This window comes from Rhinatrema bivittatum, chromosome 4, assembly GCF_901001135.1.
Source record: "Rhinatrema bivittatum chromosome 4, aRhiBiv1.1, whole genome shotgun sequence".
NCBI classification, from domain to species: domain Eukaryota; kingdom Metazoa; phylum Chordata; class Amphibia; order Gymnophiona; family Rhinatrematidae; genus Rhinatrema; species Rhinatrema bivittatum.
In genome coordinates, this window is record NC_042618.1 from 478,710,350 (window position 1) to 478,737,600 (window position 27,251).

Below are 27,251 nucleotides of genomic sequence, written 5' to 3' on the forward strand. Positions count from 1 at the left end.
GCAGGATATGTCTAACTTATCTGGCTAAGTAGCAGCCGCTGAATATGCCCCTACGTGCAGCAGCCGCCACTCAGCCACATAAGTCACTAATATGGCCACAATGTCGGCTGCACAAGTTGTGTGCGTTTAGTGGGCGAATCGGGGCAGAGCAACCTAGCCACATAACTTATGCGAGTAAGTAGCGATATCTGGTCTTAGTTGTTAAATTAACGGCCTAAGTTACACCTGGGGCTCAGCGTGAATAGATACGCATAGCCACGCCACTGAAAATACCTTGTAACCCAGGCAGCTTTGAATATTCACCTCATTTTATCTCTCTCCTTCTTTTCCAAGGTTTTCCACTAATGATGTTCCTTCCCATGCTGCTCTCTGCTTATAAAGTGGCCTGGAGATTAAACTCTTGTTGGCAGGGCTTCTACTCCACCTCCTTTAATCGTGGGAGGGGGATCTGCAGAGGTTTCTGATGCAAAAGGCTTAATTTCAAAACAAGGGAAAATAGTTTGTGAAGGCTAAAATGTATCTGGGAAGCCAGAAGATGACATAGAGGAGCCTCTTTTTCATGAACTGAAATGTCTTCAGCCCTAATTTTTCCATCTTACTAAAAGGATATAGTTTAGTCTTTTCTGAAAATACTTGTTGTTTTGGAAATGTGTCAAAATAAAAAATGGTCTGGCGAGTGTGTGAAGGTGGAATTTCACATTTTGAGAGTGGAGTGCAGCACATCAGGATGCAGATCCCCTCTGATGGCTGCCAGAGGCCAACTCTGGATTGCTCCATATTTCTCCGGGTTTTGTGCTCAGACAGTTGTGAACCATTGCACCACAGCGTTCAACTGACAGGATCTCAGTTACCAGGTGCAGCCTGGCACGTCTCTTCCACCCACTTTTCTGTCCATGTACAGAAGAGGTCACTCCTGGCTTCACCCCTACTTCTATTCCTGCTTTTGTTATGGAAACAGAACCACACAAACATGCCTGCAGCAGGCCAAAACCAGGACTGGATCCACCAGTCCTGAGAAAGAAAATGGAGTCAGCTTCGTAACCCTAGGCCGTGCATGAAGGAACGAGGACCTTCACACGGCGTTCACAAACACAGCTGTAGGGGCAGTTTGGGTTTTCTGAGCAAGTCGAGTTTACCAGCAAACTCTCTGTGCAGTCTGTGCTGTTAGTGACCAGACCTGCGCCCTGTGCCCGTTCCAGGAGGGCAGAGGAGAGAGAAGACCCGACCCCTTCACCGAAACAGCTTGCAATGAGGTTTATTTTGAGTGAGGGTCCAGCAGGCAGAGCAGTGGCGGGATCCCAGCAGACATGGGACAGACAGACAGAAAAGGCAGGATTTTTCCCAAGCTCTTTATGCAATAAAACCCTGACACTGTGAAAATCCTTTGGGGGTCCGTGTGTGTAAAAATCTGTGCAAGCCCCCCTGCACTAGGGAGAGGCACTCGGGGAGGGGGGAGGGGGGGGAGAGTCTGAAAGGGGAAAGCTTTTGCACTCACACTTGGTTCTGAAGCTGCGCAAATACACGCGCAGAAAGTGACGTCTGCTCGAGAGCTGGTTTAACTTTCCCGGGAAGTGCATCCCGGGAACCGCCCGCAAGTTTCCAAAACTGACTTGTGTGCCTAAATTGTCTGCTTTGAAAATTCGGGTTCAAATCTGCTGGCAACTCCGTCGTTATGGACGAGAGCTTGGTGGCAGGGGAGGGAGAAGGGCACGGACTGAGTTAGACCTCTGATGGCACAGAAGGCCGGTTGAGGGTACCTAATGGGCCTTTTTGTCGACATCTTCTCCATTGTACACCTGCATCTTCCATGATCGGTCATATTATCAGAGGAAACATGGTGGCCATGCCACGGTGAATAGATGCATTAAATTGCATGAACACAAGAGGTGTCCAAACAAAACAACCAGAGCTCCAAGTGCACTTTACAACGTAAATTATCCAGTCAACTAAGCGCACAATAAATTTGATTTGGTCGTGGTTATAATAACTTCATTTATTTTAAATGGTGACTCCTTCTTTACATCCCACACAGATAAGGCATACAGTTTAACAGCAGTCCCCGACACGGTCCCGTGTTTCGCCTGTCGGCTGCTTCGGGGGGATTCTTAGTATATCTTAGTGGTTACAATCTTACAGGTCTGCAGGAGCACGATCTTGAACACAAGAGGTGCCATCCAAAGGTAGACTCCATCATCAACATTGTAGCTGAGATTAAAAACAAAGATTTCTGCTTGCTTACATGGGCATTTCACTAGTCCCCCTGTAAAATCTCCAGCAGTGTTGTGTGACATGCCATGGATCCATTTCCATTTTCTATTTCACGCTAGAAACATTTTGCAGCCTTGGGAGTCTCAGCCCCATTTATGTGGCACCCCCCTCAGTGCTCCGGGAAGGGGGGCGAGCAAACTCGCCGCTGCAGCGTTTCACGCCGCGGGACGGAACCTTTCCTCGCGACTTCACTTGGGCCGATCTTAGGGGAAACGAGCTGCAGGTTGCCAGACAGCAATTGAGTGAAGGTCCTTGTAAAGTTATTTTAACGATCCACCTGTATTGCAATGACCGGAGCAGGGGTCTGGGGCGCCCTTCCGCAGCGCCCACCGAATCCCGGAGGCTGGAAGAGTGCGACGCGAAGGGCCCTGCACTGATCTGCTCTTCGGTCAACAAGGAGCTGAGGTTTAATTATTTCTCCTCATTTTATCAAGATCTGCGCTGATAAAAACCTAAAGCCTGCCTTTTGCTACCTTTTGAAAGATGCCAGAATACGGCAGCTGTAGCAGTTCTACAGTAGATGAAAGGTGCCTGCCTAATTCCACGATGTCAGATAGCCGCCTTTCCTAGTCCCCTACCGCAATGGTCCTAGGCTAGATAACAGCTTAATTATCCCCACTGCAACGGGGAACGGCTTTGATTTCATCGGATAAAAAAAAAGAAAAGGCAAACATGGCCTCTGTGCAGGGATTTACTGCTCTAAGAGCCCTGCCCTGGATTCCTGCTGCTCCGAAGTCAAGTCTGGAAGGATCTGAATTTGCAAGGCAACAGATCCGAGCGCTGCCTACATCCAGAATCACTACAAAACATAAGAAAAACCAGCTGTGCCTGCATTTCTTTTAAGTAGAAAAGGTTAACTGTAATAATTTAATCAAATAGAAAATCCTATCTAAACTCTCTCTCTCAATAGCATAGCCAGCACTTCAGAAAGGAGATGAACCCTGTGCAATAAACCTCAAGAAAGAAAGAGAACAAACCATAAGAAATCTTAGCCACAATCCTACAGATGCCGCGCCTTCTAGGGGTGTACATTCATCCTGCGGCACATGAAAAACGCAGCAAAAAAAAAGAGCATCCTTTCGGTCTGCTTCATTTCAAAACCAAAACGGAACAAAATTCCCAAGGAAATTTCAGTTTAGTTAAAAAGCAGCAGGCAGGCACCTCAGCTGCTCAGTCCCTCACCCATCTGCTATGTCTGCGGCCCATGGAGCACCACACTCAGCTCTGCAGCCACTTCCCGTCCCGCTACGAGAGGCAAGACACCACTGACCTTTCACGTGGCCGGGGCCACCGGCTCCAGCTAACCCCCCCCGCCCCCCCACTCACTAGGCCACGTGCATGCTGAACCTCGGCCCTCTTAAACGGCCAGGGGTGGGAAAAGCCCTGTGGTGCCAGCTGATGACATCATGGCTTACGCCCTATAAAGGGCTCCCTCATCCCTGGACTCAGCGCCTCAGCAACAGATCCCACTGCCCCGAGTAGAGCGTGCGGCCTCAGCATCTTATCTTCAGCCACTTGTCTGCAGTTCGGCCCCGCCTTCAGTGTTCCTTACCTTCCATGCTTCTCCTCACCAGACCTTCTTCCCTTCGGATGGCTACCTGGATTGACCTTGACCTGACCTCAGATTACGCTGACCGCTGCCCTGCTATCCAAGGACCCTCTGCTTCTGCTCAGCAGAGACCCCCGGGACCCAAAGGCTGAAGCCGACGGGAACGACAGCTCCTTCCCGCAGGCAGCACCAATCCTGCCTCGGCCTAAGGGTCCACGAACGCAACACCAGCTGGACACCTGCAAGGTCCAAACGGGACAGCAGCAATCCCCAGGTGCCCCTGGCCCTGCCTGGGCCCAATCTGGAAGTGGCATTGGCCGGCCCCAAGACCATGGCTAAGACTCAAATCAGAGCCCGGCAGGATAAGGGAGACCGGGGTTCATCCCAGGACCTTACGTGAGGGGTAGGAGGTGTCCGGTGTACGGGAAGCCAGGGCGAGGGGGGAATTCAATTGTTACGTTTCGGCAGGAGAAGAGAGGAATCTGGTCCTCAGTTTCCTTCTGATGTTGATTTCATTTCTAATAAATGAAACGAAGTCTTGTTCCGTGCATGGCTCTTCCTGCTCTTGACCTGCAGCCCCGCAGAGAAGAGGAAGGCACTTTTTTTTTTTTTTTTAATACTTTATTTATAATTTTCAAATACAATTTTTTTATATACATTGTATTAGGAAATACATAGTTTGGGATCAAGAATATTTTATACATAATTCTTTTAAGTAAACCAAAATAAAAACAAAAAATTCCAAACTATTCAGTGTCATTACAAAAGGGGGGATGCTTAATCTCCATCTATAACAAACGGGAGAAAAGAAGAAATTACTAATTTAATCCAAGACATACGTGGTAATAAACTATCTCTAATTTATATATTACCCTATTTGGTCTATAGGGGAAGATGCTGCAGGTTGTTGTCCCAACTTCTGATCAAGAAATAGTTTTAAATGTTCAGGGGTAAAAAAAATATATGACTCTTCCTCTTTACTAATATAACATTTACAGGGAAACCGCAATTTATATGAGTAACCTAGTGACAACACATCTTGGCGAAAAGACAAAAAAGTCTTTCGCCTTTGTTGTGTTGCGACTGCCAAGTCGGGAAAAATTTTAACTGGTTTCTCCATAAATGAAATGGGAAACTTATTAAAATACTTTTTCATGATCTTATTCAGATCATTTACAGTGAAAAAAGTAACTAGAAGAGTACCCCAGTCAATTACTCTTGCACTTGAGTCTTCAAGAAATCCAGTAAGATCTCCCTGAAACATCTCCTGGGAAATATTCCTATTCCTAGTGGGCTTTGGAAGAAAATAACAATTGTTAACCACTGGTACTTCCCCAGGAACAATACCAAGCGCTTCTTGGAAAAAGTTTGTGAGAGTGATTAAGGGGGTTTCCCCTGTCACTCTGGGAAAATTTATAATACGCAAATTAAAGCGTTTGGTAGTGTTCTCAAGGGCCTCTAATCTCACTGCAATTTGTTCTCTATCCTTTGCCACGGCAATGTTGAATTCTTGATATTTCAAGCCATTATTTTCCAATTGGACAATCCTTTCATCAGATCTTTTTAAATGTTCTTGAGTTTGAGCCAAATCCTGGGTATATCTAGAGTTATACATGTCCATTTTCCCCTCTAGCACTTTAATATTGAGGGACATTGCTGCAACCATTTCCCATATAGTATCCAAAGTCACCAGTTCAGGACGTTTAAGCAAGACAACTTCTTTGCTGCTTGATATCAAAGCAGCATCAGGAGTGGACCCTGAAACCTCCTGTACTGCAGCAGGAATTAAAGTATTTCCAGCTGTGTCCAGGGGGTCCCTGATTTCATTTGGGACCAAATCATTGCTTGTTTCAGATCTTCTTTGAACTGGAGGAAGTCCAACATTAGGACTTAAAGATGCCTCCTCTGTGGAATTGGGCAATCCTCCCACACTACCCAGCTCACCAGGTTCCTCGGCCTTCTGGGATTGAGAGATGGGTGAGACTAGGAAGTTAGTGATTGCCTGTTGGATGGGCGACATTAAGGGGGCAGGTAGGGCGGGAAAAACCCTAACCCTGCCCTTTCTCTTAGCCGGCATGATTTATACTCATAGGCAGTCACTGTGTCTCAATATTACCACTCGATATAAAGATGGAGACAAGCGGGAGGGGGAGAGACAAGTCCATCAACTATTAATTCAATTCAAAGTAAAATACCTGGAGAGATGGCTGTGGCTGTATCCGGCGGAGTCCGGCAGAGTCCGATGAAGCGCGCGCCCCTTGAGAGCGTGCGGCTTCAGCGGCGCGCCGGCTCTGCTGCGCGCCGCTTGTTAGCTGGTCTTATAGGCAGCTGCTTCCTCCTTCCGGTCCGGGGCTCCGCCCACTGCCCTCGATGGTTACTCACTGCACCGTCAAGGTTTTTCAGACCCCCGGAAGCAGGGCTTACAGGCAAGCAGTTTTTATTTTCAGAGCGTGGTCTCCTCACACCCTTCTCTCCCCGAGGAAGGCACTTTTAATACCGTGGATGTTCCAAGCCCTAGCAGGGTCGGGGATTTCTTTTAGGGGTGTTTTTCATTTTGGGGAAAGAAGATGGGAAGAGATTCTTCCCATCTGACTCCGCGTTTTTCACACGGGCGTTTACCTTTAAAGAAATAAACACAGGCCGGGTCTTTTCTAACACTTCAGCACAGTTTCCTGATGAACACCCTCCGAGCCCCATAGCCCGAGCTGTGCTGGATCTGAGCCGGTTCTGCGCCCGGAAGGCCCCTGAGCCTCCCCCGTGTGTCTTGCTCTATCACGGGGAGGCTGAAGAGAAATGAAAGGAATCCAATTTATTTATTATTTATTTATTTTTAATTTTTATAGACCGAAGTTCTTGTAGGAACTACAAATCAATCCGGTTTACATACAACTTTTAAATGCCCAAAAAGAGTAGTGGGCTTTACATAGAACAGTTGAACAATAAAACAGGTAACAATAGAACAATAATGATGGAACAAATAGAATAGAATAGAATAGATCCCATATTCTATCTATTCTATCTATTATCCATATTCTATCTATATTTATCTATATCTATCTATATCTATATATTTATCTATATTTATCTATCTATATATATTCTATCCATATTCTATCTATTCTATTCTATCCTATAGAATAGAATAGAATAGAATAGAATCCAATCCCACCCAATGCGCTGTCAGGCTGCAGTTTTCCTCCAGAAACTCGGGATCCATGCACAGATGTAAACCGGCATGATGTGTTTCACGAATGTCGGTAAATAAAAGTTAATAAATAAATAAATAAATAAATAAATGTCAGAACACGGCAATAATAAGAACACTCTGAAAACAAAAAAAGCCTGAAAAAAAACCTGTCCTAAATCCAAAGTATCCACAAAAATAACCGGAAAACAGGAGAGAAATGAACACAACCAATCTCAAAGAAAGCTCAGTACCACTGGATGTCAGCAAGCCGGACTCATCCGAGAGGGCTACCACTCAAAGAGCCTAAACATTTTTTCAAAATAATTTTGGTTGCAAATAAAAAGCTTATATAAATGTTCGTAAATTTGTAAGAGCAGAACAGCAGCTCCTAATATTTATATCCCCAAGAGAAGCAACTGCACCAACACGAAGAAATCAAACTCCGATGTCAGCTGGCATTTTGGACAAGCTTCATCAGGGAGGACTTATCTTCACTGCCGGTGGAAAGGTGTCCCTACCAGTGATGTCATCACGTGATCTCTCTCACTGCACACAACAAACGACCTCAGCTCCTCAAAGAAATACAAACCGAAAAATGGAAAACGCCATCCAGCTCCGTGCTTCACCTGCACCACTTCTAAAGGCTAGAGGATGGGAATAAATAAAAAAGCCTGGGGGTAACCTTCATGGAGCGGCAGTCACTACCCTTAACAGAAACATGGGGGTAACCTGCATGGAGCGGCAGTCACTACCCTTAACAGAAACGTGGGGGTAACCTGCACGGAGCGGCAGTTACTACCCTTAACAGAAACGTGGGGGTAACCTGCACGGAGCAGCAGTTACTACCCTTAACAGAAACATGGGGGTAACCTGCGCAGAGCGGCAGTTACTACCCTTAACAGAACCGTGGGGGTAATCTGCACGGAGTGGCACTTACTGCCCTTAACAGAAATATTGGGGTAATCTGCACGGAGTGGCAGTTACTACCCTTAACAGAAACATGGGGATAACCTGCACAGAGCAGTAGTTACTACCCTTAACAGAAACATGGGGGTAACCTGCATGGAGCGGCAGTTACTGCCCTTAACAGAAACATGGGGGTAACCTGCAGGGAGCGGCAGTTACTGCCCTTAACAAACATGGGGTAACCTGCACAGAGTGGCAGTTACTACCCTTAACAGAAACATGGGGGTAACCTGCAGGGAGCGGCAGTTACTACCCTTAACAGAAACATGGGGGTAACCTGCGCGGAGCGGCAGTTACTACCCTTAACAGAAACGTGGGGGTAATCTGCACGGAGTGGCACTTACTGCCCTTAACAGAAATATTGGGGTAATCTGCACGGAGTGGCAGTTACTACCCTTAACAGAAACATGGGGGTAACCTGCAGGGAGCGGCAGTTACTACCCTTAACAGAAACATGGGGGTAACCTGCGCGGAGCGGCAGTTACTACCCTTAACAGAAACGTGGGGGTAATCTGCACGGAGTGGCACTTACTGCCCTTAACAGAAATATTGGGGTAATCTGCACGGAGTGGCAGTTACTACCCTTAACAGAAACATGGGGGTAACCTGCAGGGAGCGGCAGTTACTACCCTTAACAGAAACATGGGGGTAACCTGCGCGGAGCGGCAGTTACTACCCTTACCAGAAACGTGGGGGTAATCTGCACGGAGTGGCACTTACTGCCCTTAACAGAAATATTGGGGTAATCTGCACGGAGTGGCAGTTACTACCCTTAACAGAAACATGGAGGTAACCTGCACGGAGCGGCAGTTACTACCCTTAACAGAAACATGGGGGTAACCTGCATGGAGCGGCAGTTACTGCCCTTAACAGAAACATGGGGGTAACCTGCACGGAGCGGCAGTTACTGCCCTTAACAAACATGGGGTAACCTGCACAGAGTGGCAGTTACTACCCTTAACAGAAACATGGGGGTAACCTGCTTGGAGCAGCAGTTACTACCCTTAACAGAAACATGGGGATAACCTGCACGGAGAGGCAGTTACTGCCCTTAACAGAAACATGGGGGTAACCTGCATGGAGCGGCAGTTACTACCCTTAACAGAAACATGGGGGTAACCTGCATGGAGCGGCAGTTACTACCCTTAACAGAAACATGGGGGTAACCTGCATGGAGCAGCAGTTACTACCCTTAACAGAAACATGGGGATAACCTGCACAGAGTGGCAGTTACTACCCTTAACAGAAACATGGGGGTAACCTGCATGGAGCGGCAGTTACTACCCTTAAGAGAAACATGGGGGTAACCTGCATGGAGCGGCAGTTACTGCCCTTAACAGAAACATGGGATAATCTGTATGGAGTGGCAGTTACTGCCCTTAACAGAAACATGGGGGTAACCTGCATGGAGTGGCAGTTACTGCCCTTAACAGAAACATGGGGGTAACCTGCATGGAGCGGCAGTTACTGCCCTTAACAGAAACATGGGGATAACCTGCACGGAGCAGCAGTTACTGCCCTTAACAGAAACATGGGATAATCTGTATGGAGTGGCAGTTACTGCCCTTAACAGAAACATGGGGGTAACCTGCATGGAGTGGCAGTTACTGCCCTTAACAGAAACATGGGGGTAACCTGCATGGAGCGGCAGTTACTGCCCTTAACAGAAACATGGGGGTAACCTGCATGGAGCGGCAGTTACTGCCCTTAACAGAAACATGGGGATAACCTGCACAGAGCGGCAGTTCCTACCTTGGGAAACATGCTGGGCAGACTAGATGGACCGTCATTACTATGTTACTATGTTATCTTGTCTGTCCTTTGAGAACAGCTGCCCTTTCCTGCCACTCTGCCACCCTGCCCAATTCTGGCTCTCTAGGCCACCGCCTACCCCGACTAATGCTTCCGCCAGCCCTGCTTATCTTTTTTGTTTTGTAATTAGAAGTTTTATTGTGTCAGGCTTAGCAATACTAGTTTGAGAAGGCTGCACACCGCCACCTCGCATATTCAATACAAATATACAGGTCCATATTTTTGAAATCCTAAACAATTCTTAAGATGCAAGATTCCACCCACCGCAAAACCTAAACGGAAAATTCCCCACCCAGGGAGATCCATCCCTTCAATCGTCACTCCTCCCCACCCTGCTTATACATAACAACCCATGTGAAAACCCGATTAGATAAAACAGTAATATCGTCAACAGTATTTAAGGTGTTTGAAACCCAAGGTCACTGTACTTTGTAGAGGTAACTGAATTAACATTACTCAAAATAAGCAGTGTGTTATGCTCTCATTGCAATTAGAAAGATTTGTACAGCAAGGAGCTGAAATAGATCTTCGTAACTACAGTGCGACAGCTCATTTAAAGTAAATATTATCACGGACAGACCTCCAAGCAAAATATACCCCCCAAAACCAATTTGAATTTATGCTGTCTACAAATTTTAATGGCTGCTAACTTACACATTGCAATGCACACACACTTGATCTAAACGTAATACACCTGTATCTGTCTTGGGAGCATTCAGAGGTTTCCAGCTCATAGCAACCTCACAGCGTGCCGCCAAATAGATTTGATGGACTAGCATTTGGGTATTCCTACTCAGGTTCTCGTTAGGGATATTCAGTAAAACACTCTTGGGATCTAAAGGAGTGAAATCTTTTATAATATTAATAAGGCTACTGCCCCCCAAAACCTAGAAATTAGCCCACATTCCTACCATATATGGAAAAAGGATCACACTTGAGAAGAACCTCTCCAACATAGGATATATCCTATGTAACTTTTCTGGAGTAAGGCACCTTCTGATTGGCAATTTATTTATAACTGTTTTCAGTTAAAGAGGAAGACAGATGACTTACTAGTCCTCAAAAAGGAGATATTCCATTCTTCCTCAGACAGCGCCATCTGGCCCAGATCCCTCTCCCAGGCTTTTATATGGGCTGGGATATCTCCAGGAGCCGCATTCAGTGCAGCTTAAATCTTAGAAATCACACCTCTGATTTTGTCTGCAATCATGCAAAGGCTTTCCAAAAATGTGTTTTCCCCAATGAAAGCTGAGTATTGATATTCTTACTCTTCAAAAAATGATGAATTTGCAGATAAGAAAGGAATTCATCCTTAGGTAGCTCATATCTTTGAGTCAAGATATCAAATGTCAGTATCCCCCTGGCTCCCAAATGTGCTCCAAGGATGAGATCCTACATCCCTTCCATGTTTCAAATGCCCCTAAAGGCTTACAAGAGGAAAACGACATAGGAAACAAACCATGTTAAGTGTGTTGCGGGTGCTTGGGGCCATGTCTCCTAAAGGTCGCCAAGTATCACGAGATTGCCACAGCAGTGTTTGAAGGGGCATATGCCCTACCCAATATTGCTCCATGGAAACCCATTGCTTAGAATTGCTCGCTTTAAACCAGTCCACAGCTGCTCATAGTTGTGCTGCTACATAGTACCAACAAATATTTGGGACACTGAGTCCACCATTAATCTTTTAATTGGTTCATCACACTCCTTTTTACTCTTGGAGGACGTTTTCTCAAAATACAATCAAATAGCTTCTTCTGCCAGAGCTTTAACCTAGCATTTGGAATTCCTATCGGAAGAGTTTGAAACAGATATCCTAGTCGAGATAAAACATTCATTTTAATCACTGCAATCCTTCCCAACCATGAAAAGGAAGAACGCTCTCATTTTTCTAAATCTTTCCCGATATTATGCAATAAAGGTGGATAATTCACAAATACAAATCTTTCAACCTTTTACCAGTAGTAATCCCTAGGTACTTAATTTTGTGTGCTGCCTTTTAGGGAGCATTCCAGATCAGATGGAACGGACACATTCAAAATTTCTGATTTGTACCAATTAATTTTAAACATAGCATCCAACAACGTTTCAGAACCAGTCAGAGTAAATAATATGTTGTCAGCAAAAAGGAATAGCATGCTCTATACAGAAACCAGATACTCACAAATTTTCTCATATCTTGATAGCCAATGGCTCCAAGAAGATAGCAAACAAAAGAAGAGAAAGTGGACTACCCTGCAGAGTCTCTTGTCCCAGCTGAAAATTGTTAAGAGTAACCACCATTCACCTTGATACACACGTGTGGGTAGTAATACAGTTTTAGCAGTCAGTTCATAAAATATCTCCTGAAACACATTTTTCTCCATAGTTTTAAACAAACAAGGCCAATGCACCATATCAAAAGCCTTTTCAGCATCTATAGTGAGAAACAAAGAAGAAATTTCTTTTTTTTGTGCCCACCACATGATATCAACTATTTGTCTCTCATTGTTAGAGGCTATTGTACCAGGAATGAATCCTGCCTGGTCTGAATGAATAAGCCATCTGAAAATCATATTTAACTGGTCTGCTAAAATTTTTGCCAGGATCTTTATATCTAGGTTAATTAATTATATAGGGCAATATGATCCACATATAGTTGAATCTCTTCCCAGTTTTGCTAAGATCATGATGCCTGCTAGATTAGATTGAGGAAAAAGAAAACCTTCATTTATAAGGAAATTAAACAGCTTTAACAACTAATCCACCAAGCCAGGTAAGAATTATTGGTAAAGCTTTGCCATAAAACCATCAGGCCCAGGTAATTTACTCACTTTTAGATTCTGTAATAGTATGAATTATTTCTGCACTTGAAATCTCTCTATTCAACCACTGTTGCATCTCCACAGTCATACTTGGTAGAGGGGTATCCTGCATGTAGTAGTCCTCCATCATACCATCTGTGATGGAACCATCAGTCCTATATAGCTCCCCATAGAAATCAAGGAAACAAGTTCCAATGGCTGCTTTTGTGGTCAGAATATTTCCTTCTTTACTCTTGATTTTGCATACATTGTTTGCACACTAACAGTCTCCCAGCCTTGTCTACATCTTCAAATTATTCTTGCAAGTTAAATACCATAGCATACCAGCTGGATTTAACCCCAAGATCATTCCTAGCCCTACTAAACTGAAGTAGAGTCTTCTTTGAGCTACTTTCTTTGTGAATCAGTTCTAATTCTTTAATCCTATTACACACCACCAAGCCATCTTTTTCTCTTTTCTTTTTCAGGAAAGAATCCCTGGACATCAACTGACCCCAGGCAAATGCCTTCAAACTATCCTATACCACCCCAAGAGAACAATCCTCTCATCATTAATTTCCAAGAAGCCTTTATTGGTATTCATAAAACTAGAGTTAAAGTCATCATCTGTTCATAATGTCCCATTAAGTCTCCAGAACCTCCGTTCTATAATTGTTAAAAGTCATATTTATCCATACTGGGGAGTGGTCTGACCAAGTAATGGGCTCTATTTCCGCTTTATAGACTATTAACCAACTGCTTATCAACTAATATTTAATCAATTCTTGAGTATGTGTAATGTGGTGTAGAAAAATATATAATTCCTGGAGAAGGGAAAACGAGATCTCTACACAATCAAATTCCAATTCTCCATTAAGCTTTTTACTTGACCCTATTTGTCTGTGTGGAAGTAGCTATCCCCTGAGAGGTATCCAAGGCAAGTAGTCTAGCCAAGTTAAAATCCACCCCCCCCCCCCCCCATATTATATATTATATTTCTCATCACATTACCTGTGGAATAACAAAAAAGTCCCCTTGATCTCTATTTGGGGTATAAATATTAATCAAAGTATAGGTTGCCCCACTCACAATTATTTGAAGAACAATATATCTACCCAATGGGTCTCTAGAAAAATGTAAAAGTTCAAAAGTAAGCTCCTTAGCTATAAAAATACCCACCCCTGTATATTTAGCAACTTTCGAACTAGAAGTAAAAAACTGAGTATATCTATAGAAGCGCATTAGGTGTTCGTGACAGCCCTTCAGATGAATCTCTTGTACAAGCTCAATAGAAGATTTAAGGGCCTCCATATTCCTGTAAAAGAGCTGCCTTTTTTGATAGGAATTTAAGCTCTTCGCATTAATTGAAGCTATTTGAAAAATAGACATGATATTAATATTGTGTTAAGTACCTGTAAAACGTCTGCTGATACCTCAACCAAGATGATAATATTCCCAACAAACCTTGTGCTCTCAAATACCTTATGCTTCAAAAATCATAACAAGGTAGGGTTAGTGAAATAAGTATATTGAAAATATATTCATTAATCCAAATATATCCTGGTACATCACTGACATAAATAATGTATCTCCCTCTTCCCCCAAATAACCCCTTCCCACTCTTCCCTTCCTCAAGACCGATCTGCTAGACCTTCTATGCAGATCTTCTTCATGTGGAAGAAAAAACAAACTTCAGCAGGTTGATGTGTACTCTCTCCACCTTCGTTCCAACCTATATAAAGTCTCAAACCCAATCCTAATAAGGACAATACATCCAAAGTCCCAAAAACATCAACATCAAAGAAACTTCTCCCAACAGGCTTTGTACACTGATAAGCCCGGTAAGAAGACTGAAATAAATGCACCATATTACGCAATGAGCTCAATTGCAAAATTGCAACAGAAACATTTCCCAGCTGTTATGTCAGCTTTGTATCATCATGAACCCACTAGCAAGAAGTAGCTAGAAGAAGTAACTAGTTTAATAAAGTAGGCACCATTCAAGTTAGCGCTTTTGAAAAAGTCGAGCCATCTGAATGGCGTTGTAGCCAATTATTTCCCTTGCTTGCGCATTGCCATTTTAAGACGTCGTCTTTGGAGTAAGCAACCCAAGCCACTGCTTGAGAACTACATGTTCCAATATATTCTCTCTGTTTAAATGCCGAGTAAGCCTGTGCTGTCATAAGAACATAAGAAAATGCCATACTGGGTTAGACTAAGGGTCCATCAAGCCCAGCATCCTGTTTCCAACAGTGGCCAATCCAGGCCATAAGAACCTGGCAAGTACCCAAAAACTAAGTCTATTCCATGTTACCATTGCTAATGGCAGTGGCTATTTTCTAAGTGAACTTAATAGCAGGTAATGGACTTCTTTGAATCTTTGTGGATACCTCATCAATAGTGTAGATAAGTCCAAAGGGATGCATCCATAGATATCTGATGTTCTCTTTTCTCAAGAAAGCAGTAACATCCCTCAGTTCCTGGCAATTATGTAAAGTGGCTTAGGACAAATCTGCAAAAACTCTAATCGCCTGCCCATCCCATGACCACTTGATCTACTTTTGTGCAGTCATTGCAATTCTTTCTTTCATGGCATAATCATGGAAACATACAATAATATTTCTTGAATTAGTTTTGATTTCCACATCAACATTATTTTCATTCTCTTCTAGAGTAGTAAAAAGTTACTTGTAGAAACATTGTATTACAGCCATACAATCATTAATGTCTGGTTTATCAACACAACTTCTGAACTTCAAGTTACTTCGCCATGCTCAATTTTGTAAGTAAGTGATTTTTTTCTTTTAATTTGGAGTGTGCCACTTATAGAGAGTTGCATGTTGTTGCATGACACTTAATAGACTCAACCTGGGCGCCCACATGATAATCAATCATCCAGTCCATGTCAGCCATTTTCTCATGAATTTCTGACATCAAAATCAATAGCTCTTTCTTGTTGTCTCATATCTTTACTTATTTCAAGAAACCATTCTTGGAATTCGGTATGAGTCGGGGTCTCTCGGGTCTCTTCAGCTGTTGCAAAATCAGGCCTACTTCCAGCGATAGGCCCTCCATCTAGTCTGCGATATCTAATTTTGAGTGGGAGAATCACCCAAAATCCACAGCTTTTTTCTTAGAATTCATCACAATATTTTCACACACCTGCAGTCACACTCTACGCAAGAAATGAATTTGGATAGCCTCAATTATCAGCAGATAAAGGCCAGTGGAGAGAGGAGCACCACTATGTGTTATGATGCTGCTCGCGGAGCCCATCCCGCCATTCCTCTTCCTTGCAGCAGGAGCCACTGCCGGGACGTCTCTTCGTGGCCTTAGTGCCGCCGCTGACTGCCTCCTTCATATGGCAGGGACGCCGCCAACGTCAACTCCTTCACTTTCTCAGCCCTGCATAGGCTCGCGCACGTGCCTCACTTCAGTATTTAAAGGGCCAGAGGTGGGAAAAACCCGTTGCCCCACCGGATGACGTCTTCAGCCTGCACCTAGACTAGCCCTATAAAAGGGCTCTCTTCCATTTCCTCCGGCCTTCGAAGCGGACTTCACAGTGGTCTGAGGTCTTCCTTCCAGTCAAGGTCCTCCGTGGTCTCCTTGTGTCGTTAGATGTTCCTGGTCTCCTTCATCCTGATGTTCCTGGTCCTGTTCTTCGATGGAGCTCCTTTGTTGTCTCTTGGGTGTCCTGATGTTCCATGTCCAGAAGTTCTGACGTTCCATGTCCTGAAGTTCCTGATGTTCCAGGTTCCAGTCCTGGTCCTGATGGCCTTGTCTCTGGCTCTTTGTCCTGCAAGCAGGTTCCCTGCTTGTCCACCTTTCCTGGCGTGCCACTGTCATGGTCCATGACCAGCCCATGGGGGATTGTATAGGGCACTTCGTGGCACAAGGCCTGTCTTCATGCCTGTAGCACAAGTCTCCAGGCCGCTTGTTTTTAATTCTGAGGTCTGTTCCTGAATCCAAGTTCCAAGTCTTGAATCATGAGTATTGAATCCTGTTCCCGGTCTTCGGAGTACCTTGGGCCTGCTTCAGTCCATGCCCAAGACTCAAGCCAGAACCTGATCCGCTTCAGCATGGTCCGCGACCAGCCACGGGCGGCTGTGTAGGGTGCGCCTCAGTGCAGGCCTCTCCTGAATCTTCAACATGTTTCTGGTTCCAAGTCTTCACTTTCTCGCCTGGAGTCTGCTTCGCTTTCGGCGTGGTCCGCAACCAGCTATGTGCGGCTGTATAGGGCGCACTGCAGCGCAGTACTCACCCTATACTAGTGCCTGGACCCTGAATCCTCGCCTGAGTCTTGCAAGTTCCTTGAGTTCTTGTCTGAGTCTTCCAAGTTTCTTGTATCCTCGTCTGAGTCTTCCAAGTCCGAGCCTTTCAACTATCCTGAAACTTAGTCTGAGTCTTACGTGTCCGAGTCTTTCAAGTTCCTCATATCCTCATCTGAGTCTTTCAAGTTCAACGTAACTTCATCTGAGTCTTCCAAATTCCTCAAATCCTCGTCTGAGTTTCCAAGTTCCTGAGTTCCATGTCTCGTCTTGTTCCTGCCCTCAGCCTCCATCTGGCCTTATGCACTTGTTGTTCCCTGTAGCGGGTCCAGAAGGGCTACCAAGTGGCGGGAGGACTACTCTTGAGACCAGCATTGTGTTGCTGGGTCTCACTGGTGTGTGCAGGTCCAGTGGAGGGCTGAGCCTGCCTTGTTCCAGTTCCTGATGTTCCAAGTCTTGATTCTGGTCCAGCCTTGTTCCAGCTCCAGCCCGTGCCTGCACACTTTCACCTCCCATGGTGTGTGTCTTGGGGCTCCTTCCTGAGCAGCGCCGTGGGCCAGGCAGGCCACTAGGAGTCAAATCCGGAACCAGGACATCCGAGAACAAGGCTTCTAGAAGAGGAGCCAGAAAGGAGAACGTCAGGAAGGCAAAGTATCTGAAGACAAGATGGCGAGGTCATCTGGAGACAGGACATCTGAGACATCGAAGACATCTGAAGGCAGATTCATCTAAGGCATCCAAGACAAGGACATCAGAACTTTGAACCCACAAGGCACTCAATCAAGAGCAACAAGGAGGCGCTGAAGGACAAAACATCTGAACACCAGGACTTCCGGACTTCAGACCTGCAGGGCACTGCAGACCTGCAGGGCACTCAGTCAAGAGCATCACGAGGCACAGAGGGACAGAGCAACTGGACATCTAGTGATGAGGATTTCTTCAGACGAGGACAACTGCGAACAGGGACATCTGAGACAAAGAGGCTGAAGGAGGTGCGGCCACGTGCCTAAGGAGGAAGGAGGCAGGACCTTGGAGAGTGGCATCCATGCCACGAGGGAAGGAGCAGGCCCTGACGTCAGCGGCTCCCTGCCGTGAAGAAGTGAAGAAGATGGCAGCCTCCTGCCGCAGGAAGAGGATCTCCAGGGTGGCCTCCGGGCCGCAGAAGTGGAGCGTCAGTGGCGGCTTCCGGGCCGTGGAAGATAGACAGTGGCTCCCAGGCCGCAAAGAAACATCGGTGGCGGCCTAGCCGCGAAGAGGAGCAACGATGGCGGCACTCCCTGCCTCCAGAAGGTCCCACGACGGCGGCTCTATCCGCTGCACAAGAGGCAGCTTCGGCAGCGGCCTCCTAGCCTCGGAGAGAGATAGCAGTGATGGCTCCCAGGCCGCATGGCAAGCGGCAGTGAAGGTGAGAGGCTGCCCGCGGCTAGACCCGCGAGCAGAAGCGTAACAGTGTGCTCTCTTTAAGACTGGTGGCGCTGATTTCTCGCCAGTTTCCCAGTTGTTACACTGTTCCTAATTTTTTTAGTGGGAACATCGCAACAGACAGGAAAGCACAAACTAAAAATGTGTGACCTCTGGGTGATTTCTGACACCAGAAACTGAAAATTGTGCCTTTTCTCACTAAAGAGAAGATTGAAATTAAGCATCTGCGTCTAAAGTAAGAATTTGGATCAAAAATGCAAGTCAAGAGAATTACGTTTTACCTTTACTGGATGGGATCCAATGATTTCATTGCATAATTGCACTCTGATGCAATAGATTCATTTGGATTGAAAAGAGATCAGATGCTGTTAAACCACCCTAATAAACAAAATGTCCCAATATCAGCACCCGGGAAGCAAAGGGAAAAAAACTCTGGTAGCTCTTCATGGTTTTGTTTTACATTTTCTTTCGTGGTAAGGAAATAATGCGCAGCGTTACAGTCCCGAGCTCTCCACCGGGGGGGGGAACTCAGCGCACAAATTCACTTCCTTTCCCTTCTTAAACCGTGCTGTCACACGCCGTCACGTTTCCGAACGCACGGGACGGTAAAGAAGGGGAATGTGCTCGGTTTTTCACAAAGCAGACGCGACTTCGCCCCCTTCCAGCACGCGGCCACATCGCGTGATGAGCCCTGGAGCTCCCAGGATGACCCAGCACACTCCCGTTTAATCAGATTTGCCCGGGAGGGGAAAGTCAAGACATGGGCTTTTTCTCAGAAATGCCCCCATCCCCCCGGCCTTTTTAACAGGCTCCGAGTCCTGCCGGGCATTTCCTTCCTCCCAGGAGCTGCGGTGGCTGATTAAAGGAGATCCTCTGGATGAGAGGCTGCTTGGGTAATTTATAAATCATTCATCTCTGACAGAGCTTTGTGCAGCTTTCCAAGGAATCGCATTAACCACTGTTGCAACTTCCTGCAAGGTTTCTTTCAGCAGCTGGTGTCAGAGGTCATTGCCAGCTTTTCCTTATGTAAGCAATTCCCACCTTCTATTAATAAAAATACTAATTTCCACCCTACCACACGCATTTTAGACCGACACGTATATTAAAAAACAAATTCACAAGCTCCTTTAAAATATTAAAGGAATCTGTTTAAGGGAAGGGCTCAGAGGCAGAAAGATTTTAGCCTAGCAAGTCAATAGCAAATCGTATTAAAGTCATCATTTTCCTCGCAGAGGCTCACGCACAGCGGACAATGCCTCCTGCCCACCTGCAGGCTCTGAACCTTCCTTCCCTTATTTCCAGGGGCACAACTCATCTACAACCTGGAAACTGGCTCCTGTGAAGGCCGCAGGCAGATGGTTTCGTCCTGTGGCTGTGCTGGGCTCATTGTTGTTGTTGGATTAAAGTCTAAAATCTCCAAAGATTTTCTTGTCCACGAGCTTTCCACTTTCCGTAGGTTCAAAGTCCCCTCTAAGCCGTGATTGTGCTTCACACTGGGTGAGCCTGAGACCTCCTGCAAGACTCCGGCCATACCTGGGGACCCCTGAGGTGCGGTCACCCTGAGACAGGGGGGATGGAATAATTTGTATCAGCTTTCTCTCTTCCACTGCCCCCAACAAATTAATCCACACTTTTTTTCTCCCACCCAACACATCACCTGTCCCCCTCCTGAAATGACCCAGCACACTTCCCCTTCCTCTCTCCCTGACCCCGGCACTCCTGAGATGACCCAGCACACTCCCCTTCCTCTCTCCCTGACCCCAGCACTCCCGAGATGACCCAGCACACTTCCCCTTCCTCTCTCCCTGACCCCGGCACTCCCGAGATGACCCAGCACACTTCCCCTTCCTCTCTCCCTGACCCCGGCACTCCCGAGATGACTCTGCACACTTCCCCTTCCTCTCTCCCTGACCCCGGCACTCCCGAGATGACCCAGCACACTTCCCCTTCCTCTCTTCCCGACCCCGGCACTCCCGAGATGACCCAGCACACTTCCCCTTCCTCTCTCTCTGACCCCAGCACTCCCGAGATGACCCTGCATACTCCCCTTCCTCTCTCCCTGACCCCAGCACTCCCGAGATGACCCTGCATACTCCCCTTCCTCTCTCTCTGACCCCAGCCCTCTCGAGATGACCCAGCACACTTCCCCTTCCTCTCTCCCTGACCCCAGGACTCCCGAGATGACCCCGCACACTTCCCCTTCCTCTCTCCCTGACCCCGGCACTCCCGAGATGACTCCGCACACTTCCCCTTCCTCTCTCCCTGACCCCAGCACTCCCGAGATGACCCAGCACACTTCCCCTTCTTCTCTCCCCGACCCCGGCACTCCTGAGATGACCCCAGCACACTTCCCCTTCCTCTCTCCCTGACCCCGGCACTCCTGAGATGACCCAGCACACTTCCCCTTCCTCTCTCCCTGACCCCGGCACTCCCGAGATGACCCAGCACACTTCCCCTTCCTCTCTCTCTGACCCCAGCACTCCCGAGATGACCCTGCATACTCCCCTTCCTCTCTCCCTGACCCCGGCACTCCCGAGATGACCCAGCACACTTCCCCTTCCTCTCTCTCTGACCCCAGCACTCCCGAGATGACCCTGCATACTCCCCTTCCTCTCTCCCTGACCCCAGCACTCCCGAGATGACCCTGCATACTCCCCTTCCTCTCTCCCTCACCCCGGCACTCTCGAGATGACCCAGCACACTCCCCTTCCTCTCTCCCTGACCCCAGCACTCCCGAGATGACCCTGCATACTCCCCTTCCTCTCTCCCTCACCCCGGCACTCCCACGATGACCCAGCACACTTCCCCTTCCTCTCTCCCTCACCCCGGCACTCCCACGATGACCCAGCACACTTCCCCTTCCTCTCTCCCTCACCCCGGCACTCCCACGATGACCCAGCACACTTCCCCTTCCTCTCTCCCTCACCCCGGCACTCCCGAGATGACCCAGCACACTCCCCTTCCTCTCTCCCTGACCCCAGCACTCCCGAGATGACCCTGCATACTCCCCTTCCTCTCTCCCTCACCCCAGCACTCCCGAGATGACCCCGCACACTTCCCCTTCCTCTCTCCCTCACCCCGGCACTCCCACGATGACCCAGCACACTTCCCCTTCCTCTCTCCCTCACCCCGGCACTCCCACGATGACCCAGCACACTTCCCCTTCCTCTCTCCCTCACCCCGGCACTCCCACGATGACCCAGCACACTTCCCCTTCCTCTCTCCCTGACCCCAGCACTCCCGAGATGACCCTGCATACTCCCCTTCCTCTCTCCCTCACCCCGGCACTCCCACGATGACCCTGCATACTCCCCTTCCTCTCTCCCTCACCCCAGCACTCCCACGATGACCCAGCACACTTCCCCTTCCTCTCTCCCTGACCCCAGCACTCCCACGATGACCCAGCACACGTCCCCTTCCTCTCTCCCTCACCCCGGCACTCCCGAGATGACCCAGCACACTTCCCCTTCCTCTCTCCCTCACCCCGGCACTCCCACGATGACCCAGCACACTTCCCCTTCCTCTCTCCCTCACCCCGGCACTCCCACGATGACCCAGCACACTTCCCCTTCCTCTCTCCCTCACCCCGGCACTCCCGAGATGACCCAGCACACTTCCCCTTCCTCTCTCCCTCACCCCGGCACTCCCACGATGACCCAGCACACTTCCCCTTCCTCTCTCCCTCACCCCGGCACTCCCACGATGACCCAGCACACTTCCCCTTCCTCTCTCCCTCACCCCGGCACTCCCACGATGACCCAGCACACTTCCCCTTCCTCTCTCCCTCACCCCGGCACTCCCACGATGACCCAGCACACGTCCCCTTCCTCTCTCCCTGACCCCAGCACTCCCGAGATGACCCAGCACACTTCTCCTTCCTCTCTCCCTCACCCCGGCACTCCCGAGATGACCCTGCATACTCCCCTTCCTCTCTCCCTGACCCCAGCACTCCCGAGATGACCCTGCATACTCCCCTTCCTCTCTCCCTCACCCCGGCACTCCCACGATGACCCAGCACACTTCCCCTTCCTCTCTCCCTCACCCCGGCACTCCCACGATGACCCAGCACACTTCCCCTTCCTCTCTCCCTCACCCCAGCACTCCCGAGATGACCCAGCACACTTCCCCTTCCTCTCTCCCCGACCCCGGCACTCCCGAGATGACCCAGCACACTTCCCCTTCCTCTCTCTCTGACCCCAGCACTCCCGAGATGACCCTGCATACTCCCCTTCCTCTCTCCCTCACCCCAGCACTCCCGAGATGACCCTGCATACTCCCCTTCCTCTCTCCCTGACCCCAGCACTCCCGAGATGACCCTGCATACTCCCCTTCCTCTCTCCCTCACCCCGGCACTCCCACGATGACCCAGCACACTCCCCTTCCTCTCTCCCTCACCCCGGCACTCCCACGATGACCCAGCACACTTCCCCTTCCTCTCTCCCTCACCCCGGCACTCCCACGATGACCCAGCACACTTCCCCTTCCTCTCTCCCTCACCCCAGCACTCCCGAGAAATATTGTCAGTAATAATATTTCTAGGCTGCTGGCAATCTTGCCCCACTCCCAGGAGCCCTCAGACCTGCCTCTCACATTTCCCCAGCGTTTGCCCCCTGGAGACGTGGGAGATGGGTGAATGGTGGGGGTCTGTGTGTGGCGCACTCTCGCCAGGTCGGTGCAAGGGCATTAGACACCTTAGGCAAACTTCACAGCTTTGGGCCTCACTACCCTCATCACACAATTAAAACCTCTGCATTTATAATAATCAATTTTACACGAAAAGGGACACAGGGTTAAAAATCACAACCCTATAGTAATGCATAACATGGTGGGTGTGGGCTCTGCCCTCAGTAAAGACCAGAGAAAACTGAATTACAATTAAAATATTTGTAAACCTCTCATACTAAAATAGCACTAACTAGCAGCCCTCAAACAGTAAAATCCCAAACTATGAAAAGGCGACGCTGCAAATATTACACCTGGCCCTAAACCCCAGTACACCTGCCCCCTCTCCCATACCATCCCCCGGTGTTCTTACATCGCCCCTCCCTCCCTATAGCATCGCACCTGTCCAAGCAACCCTTGCTAGACCCACATTCCACGTATTTTCCTCGTTCCTAAGTTACCCATGTTACATGCTTGTTTTATGTGTTACCACGTTTCATTGTAAAAAAATAAGAACCCCCCCCGCTTATTTCATTTCCGTTCCCTGTAAATCGAAGTGACATCACCGATCTAATGTCGGTATATAAAAATGAATAAATAAATATTAAAGAAAACAGAACAAGCCAGGCTGCGATAGATCCCTACACAGAAACCACACGTCAGCAGAATACCTCACCTCAGTCACACGTGCAGAATACAGACAGACCCTCACCAAATACTGAATAAAGAGGCCATAAAACATAAACAGAAATGAACCGGAAACTTCAACAAGTCAGACTGAATGCAGAGCAGCAACAGAAAAATAGTCATTCCTCAAAACAATAAACACCAAGGAAAATAAAACATCAATCATAATAGTAACAACATATTAATAAAAGGAACATTTCAAAACAGCTGATGAATAGAACGACAGCCAGTAATTAAAAACTCATAAAAACAACATTTCCCAAATATTAATATTCCAAAATAGCAGACATCAAATATCACCCAACACTAATAACAAAAAAATCCCTGTTTTCCATACCAGGGAATTTTTCATTTCTAGTCACTCAAATTTCCATGGATTACTGCTGGAGGAGGGGGGAGAGAACTTTCTTCTCATACACACACTCACACGTGCACGCTCACAAACACACACACATACATATTCATTCTGTCTCTCACACACACACACAAATATGCTCTCACACAGACACTCATAAATTATTTCACACACACACATGCTTTCTCTCAAAACATACAGGCACCCACACACACACTCCCTCTATCTCACTCACACGTGCTCTCTTCTCTCTCTAACTTCTGCTGCTGGCGGGATGGGCTTTGCCAGCGGCAGAAGGCCTGCTCTTCTCCTCCTGCCACCAGAGGGATGAGCTCCGCCGGCGGCACAAGACTTATTGTTCTCCTCCTGCATCTAGCAGGGCCCCCCTTTTTCAGGTAACGGCAGGGATTGGGAACCCTGCCGACATTTAGCTAACCATGTAATCTGGTGGCAAAGTGAGGCGGCCACCTGGCATTTTGGGAGGTACTTTTTGCCGCTCCAAAATTTTGCCACCTGAGGCAGCTGCCCCACACTGCCTCATTATAGAACTGCCCCTGGGATGAGCTCTGGAGAGCTGTGCTCCCTTTATCTGGTCAATGCAGAAGAAGGTGAGGATATATTTATTTATGCAATATTTAGTTTAAAATCTGTTCTCTCTCTTTTTTAAGTGTTATCACCACACAGAATATCAAAATTGTTGCATTTGCGTGAAATTTAGGAGTTGTAATTGATTATAATTTAACAGTGAAGAAACACAACAATGTGATCAAAGCAGGTTATAATAAACTATGTCTGTTAAAATGCTTAAAACCTCTACTGACCCAAGAGGATTTTTGTACAACATTACAATCATTAATATTCTCAAATCTTGACTATTGTAATTCTCTTTTGTTAGGACTTCCAACTTCTACCATAAGATCCTTGCAGATATTGGAGAATGTGATGACAAGGGTGCTTATGGGAAGTAAGAAGAATGATCACATTACCCCAGTATTAAAATCTTTATCCTGGTTATCCATTACAAAGAACATAAAATCAAGAACGAGAAAGATACTGATTGGCTGAGTGCAAACTTAATTTGAGCTCTGTGAATAACGGTTTATTGAGTGTAGCCTCATTTCATAACAGCCATCTAAGTGAGGTAAGAGAGAGAGAGCACTGTCAACAGCAGGTCCAAGACCGGGGAACACCAGGCCAATAGAAGTAAGGGAGCAAAAGGAATTGGACATTTTCAAAAAAGACCTAAAAACATAGCTTTTCAGTCAAACATTTGAATGTGATTCAATTATGTAATTAAGGGAGAAAGAGAATGAGGACATCTTTGTATTCTGTCTTTTACTGATTTGTTTAATTTTATATTTCTATGTTTAATATTTGCTAATTGAAAGCTGTTTGGTGTAAGAAAATAAGAGAAGGACAGTATATAAATGAAATAAATAAAACCATGAATAAATGTGTCCATTTTAACCAGGATGGAACATGATTGCTGGCACTAACCGTTGCTCAAGGAACAGGTGGTTCAGAGAGTTATCTTCAAAGGATACTGGCATTACAAGAGGACCTGAAGGCTCGTTTGCATGCTCCTCCCAGCAGCCCCAGCAGAGGACTCCAGCGGGTACCGTGAGCCAGCAAGGCTTCAGGTCCCACAGACCATCTTCCACCTCCTCCTTCTTTCCAACAGCAGAAGATTGGAAGGCAGGTGCCAAAAACACCAATTCCTATACATTCTCAGACTTATTTGATACAATAATAGGAAATTAGTTCCAAACAGGTGTGTAAGTGGGTAGTTATAAGAAGATTGATTATAGTCTCCGTAGGATCACTGACAGACAAATATAAAATAAATCAATTGATTAAAAGTGCCTTAGGTTAGTTTGAACATCCCTGCTTCCTTAGAAATTGTAAATTACTAACAACTGAACAAAATGATGATGCAGGCAGTAGTCTAGCAGAGTGTGTGTGTGTGTGTGTTTGGGGGGGTGCTATCCAGCCTTTTGCACTGAGTAGCACACGCATGGTTATCTACCAGTTGGTGACAGGTTGAATGTGTGCACCCAGTGCAAAGAGTTCCTAGCCCTCAGAAAATGAATCCGATAGCTGGAAGCTAGAGTAGCTGGGGTTTGGGTTGCTGGAAGGGCTAACTGTGCTGTAGCCAGGGGAGGCTGTGTTGGGGCTGAGGGTAGGAGCTTCGCCTAGGGGGCTGTAATGGGGCTGGGGAAGTGCAGGCTGCGCTAAGGGGTGAGGGCAGGCTATGCTGGGGCTGCATGGGCAGGGCAGACAGGGCTGGGACTGTAGGGGAAAGGGCAGTCTGCTGGGGCTGGGCAGGCTATGCCCTGGGCTGGAGAGGGAAGGCAATAAATAGGTGCCTCTGGTGAACTTCCATGGGTAGCTGTGCTGCAGGTGGGGCTGGTAGGAAGAGGCTGTGATACTCCTGGGGCAGCGGGGCAGGCTGTGATGAGGCTCAGTAGGCTGTACTTGGGCTGAGAGCAGGAGGGCAGGTTGTAATAGACTGGGGGGGGGGGGGGGAGGGAAGGGGAGAGCAAGTCGTTGGTGCATGTGGGGAATTTCCATGAGTGTCAGCTAGTATTCTTATAGTGAGGTTGTGGTAAAGGCTAAAGGAGCTCAGATGGAATTAAATAATAAGCAGGTAAATATGAAGGACTCCAATTATCTGTGTCAGCTGAAAATAAGCAGGTTGTATATAAAGTTAACAAAACACATAATTGTCTCTATGCAAATCCAAGTAGTCTAAAAATTAAAATTTGAGAATTAGAATGTATGGCACTTAATGAGAATATAGATATAGGTATCTTAGAGATCTGGTAGGAGGATTACCAATGGGATACTGTGATGCCATGCTATAAATTATAGTGACAAGACAGGACAGATCAAATTGGTAGAGAGGTAGCACTATATGTCAAGGATAGCACAGAGAATAGTAGGATAAAAATCCTGCAGGAAACAAAATACATTGTGGAAAACCTATGGATAGAAATTCCATATGTGATGGAGAAGAATACAGCCTCCACTGGCTGCCTATCCACTTCAGAATAATCTACAAGACCATTCTCACCATTTTCAAAAACATCCATCAATTAGCCCCAATCGATCTCCATATCCCCCTCCGATTACACTACTCAACAAGACCGACAAGAGATGCTTACAAAGGATCTCTTCAAGTACCTCCAGCCAAAACTACCAGACACATCACGCTTAGAGATCGGGCCTTCTCCACAGCTGGTCCAACTTTATGGAACGCCATTCCCCCGGATCTTAGAATGGAACCCAGCATCTC